The 14930-nt window shown below is 40.2% G+C and overlaps 1 protein-coding gene across 2 annotated transcripts in view; it reads right to left on the bottom strand.

The window, feature by feature from the left end:
• fut8b (fucosyltransferase 8b (alpha (1,6) fucosyltransferase)) overlaps window positions 1-14930 on the bottom strand; it is a 451073-nt gene that overhangs the window by 278461 nt on the left and 157682 nt on the right. For both annotated transcript variants that reach the window (XM_020929335.2, XM_055149122.1), the window contains one exon: window positions 1700-1784. The gene's annotated coding sequence lies outside the window, so the exon portion shown is untranslated. The remainder of the gene's footprint in view (window positions 1-1699; window positions 1785-14930) is intronic.

Here is a 14930-nt window from a genome sequence, read left to right as displayed (position 1 = left end):
AGCCTTAAAACAGATATAAAAATAGTAAATTATAAGGTTGACAACTTCGTGGATTTCACCTATCGTAGGTTATTTTTAGAACGTAACCCCCGTGATAAACGAGGGACACTGTATTCTCACCTCACAACCTGTGCACATGGACTCACACTTGTCCCGACCGGGACGGAAAACGGAGAATTTCTTGTACAGATCATCGTTAAATGCGCATTTATGCTTCAGTATGTTGCAGACTGACCGACTGTTTGTGTCTCGCTCCTTCTGAGTCACAGACGCTACGAGAGACGCTCAGTTTAATGCCCCCAGTGAACGGTACTGAAAACCCAGACATTTGCATCACTTTATAACAAAAAACCCGGACGCCCCAGACAGGATGCAAAATACGAACATGTCCGGGGAAAAACGGATGTTTGGTCACCCTACTTTATGTCATATTTAAGATGCAAAATGTTTCCAAAATTCTCCTTTGAATGGGTGTCCTGTTTAACCGGAAGTGACACCACAATAAAGTGCGGTTTAGGAGCATTTAGAGACAAAAGTGGGCGGGGCTGAATAAGGTGGATAACAGACACAAACACAATAGGTCTTTTTTTTAAAAAATATATTATACTTCATTTTAAAATCTTTCCTCCAAAAATAACCATTGTGCAAAAGAGAAATTCAATTCTGTCAACTGGACTCGCAGCTGCTTCTTCAGTTCCACTGCCAGATCACATTTTCACAATATTTCTCGCACTTCCACCTCCAGCTAGCTACTCCTGACCAAGTTCCTCCAGATTACCTACTACAACAACAAAGTACACGGCAGATACATTTTTCACACGTCAACATCTTTGAACACAGCGCAAATATTTCATTTCAAACTCATTCAGACCGGAGCTTCGCGTCCAGCGCAAGACATCTATCTTTGCCGACAGTCGCCCGAGAGCTTCTTCTACGGCACGCCGCGAATCTTCTCCCAAAATTTTACCGTTGTCTCTTCCAGTTAGCGGCTACCCTTTGACACTGTGGGTTTGTGACGTGAACTGAAAACCCACAAACCCCCAAGCGCACATAGCATCGACCGCGAGCGAACATCAACAAATAAATGATAAAGCGGCCCCCGCGAGATGAATATTTGAAGACTTGAGATGTGCACTTTCGTTGTAGCCTCTTCCCGACAATCCTACAGCGCGTTTTCTATTCTTCCTTCTTGCCTTCTTGTATTTTTGATATTTTTAGACGGTTGTTAGCCTGACATTTAAAGCCACTGGGAACTGCGGTCTTGCCAACAAACTAGGGCAGGCATTAACATTTTAATTCGAATGCTCGCGGGTGCAGGTTGTTTCAAAGTGTTTTCTTAACCTTGGAACGCCAAAAGGACTCTGAACGTAACTTATTAAGGAGTTGCTCAAAGTGATTTAATTGCGAGTTGGAATTTGGTGGGACTGATGTTGTTTTCTATTGGGGAATAATGGAAAATTTAAAGGTGCAAATTTAATGGAGAGTTGGGGAAACTTCTCTCTATAGATATTTATAATGTATCTGTGTTGTTCCAGGGTTACTTATCCACCGCCGCAGAGACAAGCACATGACACTATCAGGTCAAATTACAGGTCAGATCTGCGGAGAGTTCTTCAAGCAATGTTTTTAGCAATAAAAAATTGAACAAGCGAGTTTCCTCTGGGCACTCTGGATTCCCCCATCAACCCAAAATACTCACCATAGGTCAAATCCTCCCGCTAAGATGATCTGGACCAAGAGTAGCTCAAGATCTGGAGATGAGTCCCACTGCTCCTGGAAATTCCCTGTGGAGACAATAAAAAGTATTTTTTAGGAATGGGCATGATGAGTTGACTAATCGATAAGTGATCATCAAGAATTTCGTCGATCATGTTAATTTTTAAAAACACAACGGACTCCAGGCACTCTAAAGAAGTAAAAATCACAACCAACCTGGTCTTCATCAGGGCTTAAGGGCTCAGTAGAGTTTAAAGACCAGGTTGGTTGAAACATGTCGGCTTTGGCCATTTAAATAAAAGCCTTTTAACTGTATTTTTTCTGGTGCGATTTTTACTTCTTTGGAGGGCCTGGAGTCTGTTGTGTTTTTAGTTTTGATCCTTTTTCCAAGAGCGCCCTCTACCTGCTCCTACTGATTGGAACACCTGCAGCAAACAGCCCCATATATTTATTCTGTCTGTACACGTTCATTTTTAATCGACAAACCGAATGTAGATTGTTGTGCGTAGTGTAAGGAGATTTGTGCCTCACAGTCCTACGTTTGGGCTCTGGCTCCTTGGAGACACTGTACCACTCAGTGAGTGTGTTTACAGCACATCAGTGTCCCGGGTATGATCGGGTTTTTTTGAGTATCAAGGTTTCATCATAGTGCACGTATACACAGTATCCTGGTTACTCCAAAAGACAAACACTTTTCAGTCTTTTCATCACAACAGAAGCCAAAATAAATAAAGTGACCAACATAAATAAAGTGAAATGATGTTAAATAAAGAGCTGCGTTAAACCTGCACACGTCTGATCTCTGAAAACAACGCGACACACACACAGAACAGACTCACCATCATCATCAACATCCCTCTGACACAGAAATAACACTCATATTCCACTGAGTCGTGTCCTTTAGTCCAACAGAAGCTGAACCACATCAGCGAACAAGGAAAGAGCTGTTTTTTTCAGAGCTTATAGTTTATGCAAATGAGTCACGTGGTTTTAAGTTTCAATTCTGTAAAACGTAAACAAATGTGTCAAAGCTGCATTAAACACATTATAATCTCAAACGGGCTGATGTGGCTCTATAGTGGTTATGGTTTATATGTTGTAAAGTTGAGTTTATTTATGCAGATGAATAATAAAACATAACAAAACAGGCAGCGAAAAACTCCACCAATAAAGTTACGCCATGCACCTTAAAGTGCCGATATGACGCTATTTTTTGATCTCTGTTATAATTGTTTCCTCATCACAAACAGACCCGGAGTTGTGTTTTGTTTCATTCACACAAAATCCACCTTGTGATGTACAGAAAGTGCTCCACTGTGTTTCTAAACTCCATTACATCTTCACTAGAATCATTTGGAATTGCCAGTCTCTACTAAACTAAACGTAAAAGTAGCTGTTGACTTGAAAACTCCAGATGTTTTTGAGGAGGTAACAACATTATAACACGGCTTAAACCTCACAAGAGTCAGTTTTTTATGAATTTATTTACACAGATAAGCCAGTCTCATACCGTAAACTCTGTGTTGCAATGAGCTGTGTCTTGCTGAAATGATCAAGATAAAAATTATGACTAACTTTTCATATACAGTTTTAAACTCCTACACAAAACAGTAGCCAGGCAACAGCGCAGCCTCACGCTCATGTGTCCATATCATTTGTGTTTGAAGCCTTAAAATAGAATCGCCAGATACGTTTATGACAAGAAAAACAAAAACAAGTTCATAAAGTCGATGTTACAGAGTACAGAAACAGCAAACTAAATAAAATATAGTAAAAAGTTAAAATATTAGAAGAAATTGAAAGAAGAAATTGTGTAGTTTGTAATCCAATGCAATTCGTGTATCATTTGTTTTTCAAAATAAAACCAAAAATAAGAAAACGAAAAAGTAACTATTTTGTTTTTTATTTGTCTCCAAAACCAAAATGAAAAAAATGGATAATAAACCAGGACTGAACCAGGACTGAACCTGAACTGAACAAGGTCTAAACCAGGACTAAACCAGGACTGAACCAGGATTAAACCAAGTCTGAACCATGACTGAACCTGAACTGAACAAGGTCTAAGCCAGGACTAAACCAGGACTGAACCAGGACTGACCCAGGATTAAACCATAACTGAACCAGGACTGAACCGGGACTGAACAAGGACTAAACCAAGTCTGAACCAGAACTGAACCAGGACTAAACCAGTACTGAGTGTCGGGATGGACCCAGAGGTGCGCCCGCGTAGACTGTAGAGTGATCAGGACTGAGACTGGGACCAGACCGTGATTGAGACTGGGACTGAGACCAGGACTGAGACCAGGACCAGACCGGGACTGAGACCAGGACCAAACCGAGACTGTGACCAGGACCAGACCGGGACTGAGACCTGTTTAGTCCTGGTTCAGTCCTGCTTCAGTCCGTTATCTGTTTTTTCCATTATTCATTTAAACACAAAATCGAAAAACTGAAAAAAAAAAAAATCTTTATCTGTTTTTTCATTTTAGTTTTGGAGACAAATAATAAAGAAAATAGTTGCTTTTTCATTTTCATATTTTTGGTTTTATATTGAAAAGCGAATGAACGAATGAGACACACATTCAATGCCCACTAGACAAAGGAAGTCACAGACCAACACCAACCCAAAATGTTTCAGAATAGGGCATTATATCAACACAATGGCATCGTTACAACACAAAAACGGCGTGGCATATTTCAAAATGCAAAGTTGTCCCATTGTTTAAAACCCAATAGATGTTAGCATAGTGATAGTTCCAGTATAACGTGGGCCATCCATCACTGACTTGCCCTTCTGGACGCGCGTCAGTCCTGGAGGGAGAGATCCATATTCAATTTCACACAATCAGCGTCAGCACGGTGTTTTTGTACAGACACGAGACACAGGGGAGGCCAGGGACTCGGGCAAAGATAGGAGCTGTGGTTATAGACGACGTAAAGTAAAATGTAAAATGTTTTAAATGTGAGAAACGTCCAAGAAGAGTGAGAGATTTCTTACTGGCACCAACTAGGGATGTAACAATAACAACAAAATCCTTTACTTAAATTCACGGTTTTATAGTAGCAACAGCTTATGAACATCAGAAACTACATATCCCATGGTTCATTTCAGCGCAGACAACGTGAAGAAATATGTTTTTACTTGAATTATTGGGATTATCACACAAATAATTCACATCAAATTCTTGGGGTATTTTAAAAGCAAAAAAAAAGTGTCTACAATTATATCAGCCACTTCAAAAATTCGCAATAAATATCGTACCGAGAGATTTGGATATCGTTACATCCCTAGTATCTACGCTTTAAAGGTTGTATGGAGGATTTTTTTTTTGTTTTTTTTGTTTCAAGTTGTCAATGATAGCATTATAGAGGTGCAGTGGCCTTGTAATTATGATGACCAAAAAAAAGAGAATAAAAATTCATCAACTCTGGACGTGGTGGGGCTAAACATTTGCCAATAGATAACGACACTGCCTCGTTATCTGTTAGCTGACAGGCTGTCAATCAAACTCCCTACGTTTCTAGCGTAACTGACTTGCCTGCGCGCCGCCGGTACGTGGTTTACGTACGACTGTCACGCAGACGCAAGCCGCACAGACGCTGTTTACTCCACCAACGCAACAGTTCTTAGCGGCTTTTTTTGACCTTTGGATCTTCCTCGCAGTTAGCACAAAGTTTGTTGCAATGGTGACAAGAATCCAGGAGCAGTTCACCGCAAAAGAAAGTCAGTTTTTGAGGTCGCTGAAAGAAGAAGACAAGGGGAAAAGCAGTGAAGCCAAACTAAGGTGATTCTTGGAGATTCATTCCAGCGATGGCGCGACTGAAGCAGACGCAGGGTCTAAAGACTGACGCACTGGTCCACAAATTACTCCTGGACAGGTCAACTTCTGCTTATTATGAAAACGTACTTTATTTCCAAGAGCTAGTCAAACGTTTTTCAGGACACGAAAGCGATATCCTATGTCTAAAAACGTAATTTTCAAGGCAAAGAAAGAGTCCGCTTGCTGCTGCGTGTTGTAGCTAGTTCATTCGCACTGAATCTCCGCGCACTCTTCTCTGCACCCCTTTCCTGCTCCTGTCCCCGCTGCCCGATCCACTCTTCTCCCTGCTCCTCACTTCTCCGGGCACGGAATCTCTGAGCACCGCTCCCCTCTCCTCTCTCCTCTCCTCTCTCCTCTCTCCTCTCTCCTCTCCTCTCTCCTCTCTCCCTGCTCCGCTCTTCTCCCTGCTCCTCACTTCTTGTCCGCGAACGAAATGTCCGCACACCCGCTCCCCCCGCTTCTCACTTCTCCGTCTTGCCTAACCAACACTGTAGTTAGTTGTTTACAAGTCATGTGCAGCACCGGCTGTAAACAAACCTGTTTCTGGCGTAAGGAGGAGGAGGGAGGAGGTGTTTCTACGTAGGAGCTGTAGGGGAGGGGGGGTGGTTTCACGCATGCGCAACATTTGAAAAAGGACAAACAGTCGCTGGATTTCTCGTTCCTTGGAAAATCCTCTATACAACCTTTAATGTTTCACAGTATGGTATTAAACCTTTCTATCATCATGGAGACCAAACCAGACCAAGTTACAGGTCAGATCTGTGGAGAGGCGACCCCGCTCACAGTCAAAATGTCTGTTTTTCTAGCTATTTTTCTGCTATAAAACCAATTATAATTGAAAACATGTAAGGTAGAGCTGTTTAATGTCATACTGTGGAACATTCCAGGCAGAGCAATGACATCTCCATTAGAAACAAGCAGGTGATGAACCCTCCACCAGCAAAGTTACGCAATGCACCTTTAAATGGCCCATATTACGTTATTTTCTGATCGATGTTATAATGCTGTTTCCTTGGGGTGTAAACAAGCTGCATTAAACACATTATAATCTCAAACGGGCTGATGTGGCTCTAGAGTGGTTATGGTTTATATGTTGTAAAGTTGAGTTTATTTATGCAGATTAGTAACAGTAATGATAATGATGATAATTTTAATATAAAAACGTTAAAATCAGGCAGCAAATCTCCACTAATAAAGTTACGCCACGCACCTTAAAGCGCCCGTATTACGCTATTTTCTGATCTGATATAATGTTGTTTCCTCATCACAAACAGACCTGGAGTTGTGTTTTGTTTCATTCACACAAGTTTATCGCACATAATCCACCTTGTGATAATACAGGAAGTGCTCCACTGTGTTTCTAAACTCCATTAGAACTTCACTAGAATCATTTTGTTAATTTCAGCCCTGGAATTGCCAGTCTCTACTAAACAAAACGTAAAAGTAGTTGTTAACTTGAAAACTCCAGATGTTTTTGATGCCGTTTCCTTGGGGAGTAATGGTACATGTATTTGTGCTGAACTGTTTTGGTATGGGACATTCGGTTCGATGCAGGACTTTGCACAAGTGAATTCGCGCAATTTGTGTGTTTACATTCCACCACTACACGTGCAGCTACATGGAAGGCTTGGCTCTTTAATATTCGTGAAGGAACTCGTCCGTGACTGGGGTGGCAGTGTTTCGCCGCAGCGCTTTATAGTTAGGGCGGCCTCCTTGACAACAATTGCACTCCTCCGAACCATGTGAATCCTTGCAAAACTACGATCGTTTTGCCAGAACTCCGCCCATTTGTATAATTGTATAAAACAAATTGTTGGTTTAATAAACACACAAATAAACAATAAGCAAAAGGTTTTGTTCTCATACTGTACCGAAAATGAACCGAACCGTGACCTCAAAACAAAGGTACATACCAAACCATGACTTTTGTGTACCGTTATACCCCTACTGTTTCCTCATCACATGTTTTGTAGTGCTGCAAAATGACCAAATAAAAACTAAACTAAACTAAAAAAAAACATATTTTGATCACCATGTTACGTTTCAATTGTTTTCAAACAGCAATATTCACAGAAAACAATGTATTAACGCATTTCACAAGTTTTGCTTTCAGTTTGGCGTTCAAAGTCTCTGATCCATTTGCTCTCTGTGCTCACTCTTGCCAAGCAAATGGTTTTTGTTCTCATACTGTTCCGAAAATGAACCTAACCGTGACCTAAAACCGAGGTACATACCGAACCATGAGTTTTGTGTTTTGTGTACAATAACACCCCTACTGTTTCCTCATCGCCAACACACCTGGAGTTGAGTTTTGTTTCATTCACACGTTTAACAAACAAACCCTGCGTATTTAGGCTGAGTTCTTCTCTCAAACAGAAAACACGGCTCCACCTGGTGATGTTTTTGTAATTAACGAGGACATATTTTACTTTTACGGAGTATTACCTGCTAACACACAATATTAAAAAAGTGAAAAAAGTGTTTGTATTTCTGTTCGAGGGGTTAGTATATGAAACAATCTGAGTGATGTTTTTTTTTTTAAAGTCTAGCACTGTAGAAGCCTTTAAAAAAAAAAAAAAAGGAGTATAATGCGTTATGTTTTGAAAGATATAGAGCTCTGGAATGAATGAATTATGCATTAAATTTAGTTTGTTTTAATGTATATTTTGTGTCTTACATATACAGTAAGTCATAAGTGAAATTGTAAACACAAACTTGCTGTTTTTGCTGCTTTTCTTTCTTGGAATTCTCTCATTATAAGCACTTTTTACTTCAGTCTAAACCCTTTCGGTCATGATCCATGGGGTTGTAGTTTATGTTTTGTTTTGTTTTGTAGTGCTGCAAAATGAATAAAAACTACAAACATATTTTGATCACCATGTTACCTTTTATAGTTTTCAAACGGCTATATTCACCGAAAACAATGTATTAACACGTTTTACAAGTTTCAATTTCTGGCGCTCAACATCTCCGATCTATTTGCTCTCTGTGCTAAGTCACTCCCCCTTCAGAGTGACCTCACTACACAATAACACAACATTTCGATGGCGATTTCGATTTGTGTGTCAAACGATCGCCAAACTCATATAATCAAATTGAATCGATTTAAAGCTTAACAACATATATTTTGGGATAGTTGTGATATAAATAAGTGTATTTATTTTAAATATAGAGATAGTAGAACAGCTGAATATATAGTTTATTTTGGATACATTTCATGTTCAAAGTCAATTTTATTCATTTTATGTTTAATAGATTGTAAAACTGCTCTAAGGTTCATATTTTTAGCCTATATTTATTGTCACTTTGTCAAATTTTGCATAAATTATCAATAACAAAGTGTTTTTTTAAAGAGAGAAATGCTGAATAAATGCATTGTATCACTAAAAAAATAATATAATAGTGATTTTAATATTGTCCAAAATAATCGTGATAATGATTTTTTCCATAATCGAGCAGCCCTAATAACACGTTAATGAAACTACAGCACATCACATCAGGTTTGTCCAATAGTTATGTACAGTTTTGTATATTTATGGAGATTTGTCACGCCTTTTTGAGCAGAGCATTGCACAGAATCGTTAAGAGAGTTTCAATAGGACCCGGGAGAGATTGCTAAATTATAGAAACAGGACTAATCCAGGTCTGTATCACCACAAAATCAGAAGTTAAACAGGACAATATATATTACTACTATACATACGATCACCTTCAGCTAAAGCCACTACTACTTTTATTGCAGTAGCACATATAGCACCTCCGTTTTACAGCGGTCCAAGGACTGTCGCTGAATTCATCTTTTCCTAGAAGCACTACTTAGTTTACATCCAAACAGTTTGCAAAGGCGGCGAGAGACGGAGATTTGTTCTTGACCTCTGGCAGTTACACAATGCTAAATAAAATATATCAGTGTACAACCCGATAGAGAGAGAGAAAAAAATAGAATGAAATAAAATGAAGGAGAATGGGTCTATTGCTTCAGGGGAGGTTCAGAGGGAGGAGTAAGGCCACAAAAAATCAATAAAGTACTATAGCTACTGTATACTGCAGACTAACAGATTGTACAGTGTTTACGTGCAGGGTCAACAGTCAATAAACTACCCATTATCAAGCTAAACAAAATTAAAAAAAAACTGAACTGAACCACAACTAAAATCGGTCTAAATTGGTTGTCAAAAGTATCGAAAATCAGATATAAATTAATGCTAAAATTTGACCAGTTATCGATAATTTAAAAAAATATGTACAGTATATGGACTACAGATCATTATTATTATTTTGTGCGTCTTTTGTCTGTTTTTAAATGTTCTATACGGACCCAGTGGAGTCTGAAATAAAGCTTGATTGACTGATTGAACATTGAAGGGTGGGTCAAATGCAGAGGACAATTTTCCGGTACTGTAAAGTCCTAACCTTAACTGAACCCAGACCTAAACTAAGCCAAGCTAACGCCACCAGTTGCACACACCCCGCACTGGTCTCCACTGCTTCTGATCGGTTTCCCAAGCAACCCTGAAGGATGGGTCAAATGCAGAAGCCAAATTTCTAGTACTGTAAATTTTACCGTAAGTTAACCCAGACCTTAACCAGGACTAAACCAAGCTAGTGCCACCAGTTGCACATTGGTCTCCACTGGTTCTGACAGGTTTCTCAAGCAACCCTGAAGGATGGGTCAAATGCAGAAGCCAAATTTCTAGTACTGTAAAGTCTACCGTAACTGAACCCAGACCTAAACCAGTTACTGAACCAGAACTAAACTTCCAGTCATACAGCACCCCACCTTGGTCTCCACTGCGCCTGAGTGACCCTGAAGACTGGGTCAAATGCAGAGGACAAATTTTCAGTACAATCAACTCTAACCTTAAATGAACCAAGACCTAAACCAGGATTAAACTAGGCCAAGCCAGAGCCAACAGTCGCACGCATCCTGCATTGAAGTCTCCACAGCTTCTGATAGGTTTCTCAAATGACCCTGAAGAACGGGTCAAATGCAGAAGGCTAATCTCCAGTACTGTAAAGTCAACCTTAACTGCACCCAGACCTAAACCAGGACTGAAACAGGACTGAACCAGGACTGAACTTTGCCAAGGTAGCGCCAACAGTTCCAGTACAATTAAGTCTAACCTTAACTGAACCCAGCATACACCCTGCATTGGTCTCCAACTACTCCTGAGTGACTCCTGAAGACTAGGTCAAATGCAGAGGACACATTTCCAGTACAATCAAGTCTAAAATTACCCGAACCCAGTCCTAAACCAGGACCAAACCAGACCTAAACTACCAGTCACACACACACCCCGAATTGGTCTCCACTGCTCCTGAGTGACCCTAAAGACTGGGTCAAATGCAGAAGACTAATTTCCAGTACAGTAAAGTCTACCTTAACTGAACCTGGATCTAAACCAGGACTGAACCAGGACTAAACCAGGACTAAACGTGACCAAGCTAGTTCCACCAGTCACACACAGTCCACTGCTAAAGACTCTCCAGTACTGTAAAGTCTTCCTTAACTGAACCAGGACTGAACCAGGACTAAACTTTCAGTCACACACACCCTACATTGGTCTCCACTGCTCCTGAGTGACCCTGAAGACTGGGTCAAATGCAGAAGTCTCATTTCCAGTACTGTAAAGTCTACCTTACCTGAACCTGGATCTAAACCAGGACTGAACCAGGACTAAACTTGGCCAAGCTATATAGCACCACCAGGCACACTCACTACGCTGCTGAAGGATGGGTCAAATGCAGAAGACTAATTTCCAGTACAGCCTACCTTAAATGAACCTGGATCTAAACCAGGACTGAACCAGGACTGAACCAGGAGTATACTACCCGCCATACACACGCCCCACATTGATCTCCATTGCTCCTGCATGTCCCTGAAGACTGGGTCAAATGCAGAATACAAATCTCCAGTACAGTAAAGTCTACCTTAACTGAACCTGGCTCTAAACCAGGACTGAACCAGGACTAAACTTGGCCAAGCCAGCTCCATCAGTCACACCCGCTCCGCTGCTGAAGACCGGGTCAAATACAGAAGTTTTAATTTCCAGTACAGTAAAGTCTACCTCAACTGAACCTGGACTGAAGTAGGCCAAGTGGATCTTAGATGAAAGCCGCCGCAGACACGGAGGGAGGCCGTGAGCAGAGCCGGTGGAGATGGCCCGAGCAGATGAGAGGGGATGAGGGGCGGGCGGCGGCGGCGGCGGCAGGGGGCGGGGGGGCGGACTTGGCAGGAGAGCGAGGCGCGGAGGGAGAGCCCGGGTTGCCACTGCTGCAGATGTTGTTTATGAATCTTTACACAGGGCTGCACTTGATCCCGAATTCAGCAAAAGGCGGCGGAGGAGCGAGGCCCGGGGCAGAGCAAAAGCAACTCGTAAAATAATGATAATGGACGAGATGAAGGACGCGGCGCTGTTCGGCTGCGTTCTCACGCTCCGCCGAGAATCCTGCTTAGGCTTTTCCAACGAGAAGATTAGATAATTATAATCCGTATTTAGCAAACAATTTCTTAAAACGGATCTTTATTATAGAAAATGTACTCCTGTAATCTTTTAGCCAAGTTATAATTTTTTATTTTTTTTTTTTTCATTCGCATGTGTTTGAGTAACCCTTTAAAATGCACTGTTCCACCCTGTGATGTCATGCAGTGGCAGTTTTCAAGTTTTACCTTTTACCTTTGGTTCAGTGGAGATTCTAGTGAAGGCATATGGAGTTTAAAAACACAGTGGAGCACTTGTAATAATAATAATATCAATAATACATTTATTCATGACATTCGCGACAAACAGATCAATGGCGTTTTAAAATCAGTGCTGTTAACACAAACTTTGGGGTAATATTTAACTTCAAATAAACATATTTGAAGAAAAATAAATTTGGCAAATATTCAGCTCTGTTTCAACTACTACTGCTACTACAAATATTACTAAGCTGGTAGAGACTATAAATATATTTCCTGTGCAACTTCTGCAAGTACTACTTTGGCTGTATGCACAGTTACAAGAAGATCTACTACTACTATGACTACTACTACTACTACAACTATGACTACTGCTACTGCTACTACGACTACAACTACTACAGCAACAGCAACAACTACTACTACAACTACTACAACTACTGCTACTACAACTACTACAACTACAACTACAACTACAACTACTACTACTACTACTACTACAACTATTACTACTGTGATGACGACTACAACTACAACAACTACTACAACTACAACTACTACAACTACTACTACTACAATAGCAACTACTACAGCTACTACAACAACAACTATGGCTACAACTACTACAACTACTACAGCTGCTACTACTACTACTACAACAGCTACTACTACAGCTACTACAACAACAACTATGACTACAATTACTACTACTACTACTACTACAACAACTATGACTACAATTACTACAACAACTACTACAACAACAACTACTACTACTACAACTATGACTACTGCTACTGCGATGATGACTACAACTACAACAACTACTACAACTACGACTACAACTACTACAACTACGACAACTACTACAGCTACTACAACAACAACTATGACTACAACTACTACAACAACTACAACAACTACTACTACTTCAACAGCTACTACTACAGCTACCGCTACTACAGCTACTACAGCTACTACTACAGCTACCGCTACTACAGCTACTACTACTGCTGCTACTGCTGCTACTACTGCTACTACTACTAGTACTACTACTACTCCATGCTGCTGTCCTGTTCTCACGATCCTCAAAGCGTTCTGTTGTTTAGACTACACAAAGGAGAAGATAAGATAAATATAATCTGTATTTAGTAAACATTTTCTTTTAGTTTTACACAACATTGGCCTTGAGGTGAAGTTCAGTTCTCAAGCCGACGCACAGCTATCCTTAATTTATTTTATTTTGGTTTGAACTCGATTACTTTTGCTGCTGCTGCAAACAACATGTCATCTGAAATTAAACGTCACACTCCCTTAGTCCACTTCTTTACACGGTCTATGTTTATAACTCAACCACAGCCCTGTTTTACTGCAAAGTGGATCCAAGAGCCGTGTAGTCAGGTTTTGTCAAGTGTCCTCTTCGCCCAAAAGTGTTCAAATAAAACGACCGGCGTTTGGTTGGCCCAAACAAAAAATCTGCCTTTCTAACAGAAGAGTACTTACACATAGAGTACTTTTACTACCACTACTTCACACATGTACCGCATATTCCCACCGCAGCACAGAGCTCCAGGCAGTGTTAATAGTTACATGTGCGCTTGTAAAACGAATATTTGAGTTTTGTTTGCAGTTCCAGGGTCCACAATGTACAATACTCTATTATTAAACCAGGTCTTTTGTATTTAGTACCACATGACTACATTACTACTGCTTCTATCACTATGTGTACTATGTGTACTACTACTGCTTCTATAACTATGTGTACTACTACTGCTTCTATAACTATGTGTACTATGTGTACTACTACTACTACTTCTATAACTATGAGTACTATGTGTACTACTACTGCTTCTATAACTATGAGTACTATGTGTACTACTACTACTACTACTACTAATACTACTATGTGTACTACTTCTATAACTATGAGTACTACTACTACTACTAAACTACTACTACTACTACTACTACTACTACTACTACTACAACTACTACTACTACGTGTACTATGTGTATTATGTGTACTACTACTACTACTGTACTATGTGTATTATGTGTACTACTACTACTACTACTCCTACTACTAAGACATTACTAATAAATCAACACAGTAAATACTATGCAGTACCATAGCTCACTACTAAAACTGGAAATACTACTGCGACTACTACTTTACTCCAAATGTACATTTACACCAATACTACTACTAAAACTACTATTACAACAACTACACCTACTACTACTACAACAACAACTACTACAACTAGTACTAAAACTACTATAACTACTACATCTACAACTACTCCAACTACTAAAACTACAACTACTACTAAAACTACAATAACAACAACTACTACAACTACTACTTCTACTATCTCCACCTACTCCATCTAAAACTACAACTACAACAACAACTACTACTACTACATCTACTACAGCAACTACTACTACTACCACTACAGCAACTACTACTACTACATATATTACAACTACTACAGCTACTATAACTACAAAGGCAACTGCAATCACACAGCTTGAGGCAGGTCGAGGCCGTGTTAACAGTCACACGTTTGTATCGAAGTACCAGGGTCCACGCCGCAGTATTACACAGACATCCTGGAGATCATTAACATGTACAATGAGCAAACAAGCAGCTCTATTGTATTTATTACAACATGACAAGTCCCTCGTCCCGGACACACGCGCCGCTC

The sequence above is a fragment of the Boleophthalmus pectinirostris genome, unplaced genomic scaffold (assembly GCF_026225935.1).
Source record: "Boleophthalmus pectinirostris isolate CB_2022bp ecotype Guang Dong unplaced genomic scaffold, ASM2622593v1 HiC_scaffold_13, whole genome shotgun sequence".
Taxonomy (NCBI): Eukaryota; Metazoa; Chordata; class Actinopteri; order Gobiiformes; family Gobiidae; genus Boleophthalmus; species Boleophthalmus pectinirostris.
The sequence above is the reverse complement of the archived record's forward strand: the minus strand, read 5'-3'. Positions and strand labels throughout refer to the sequence as shown.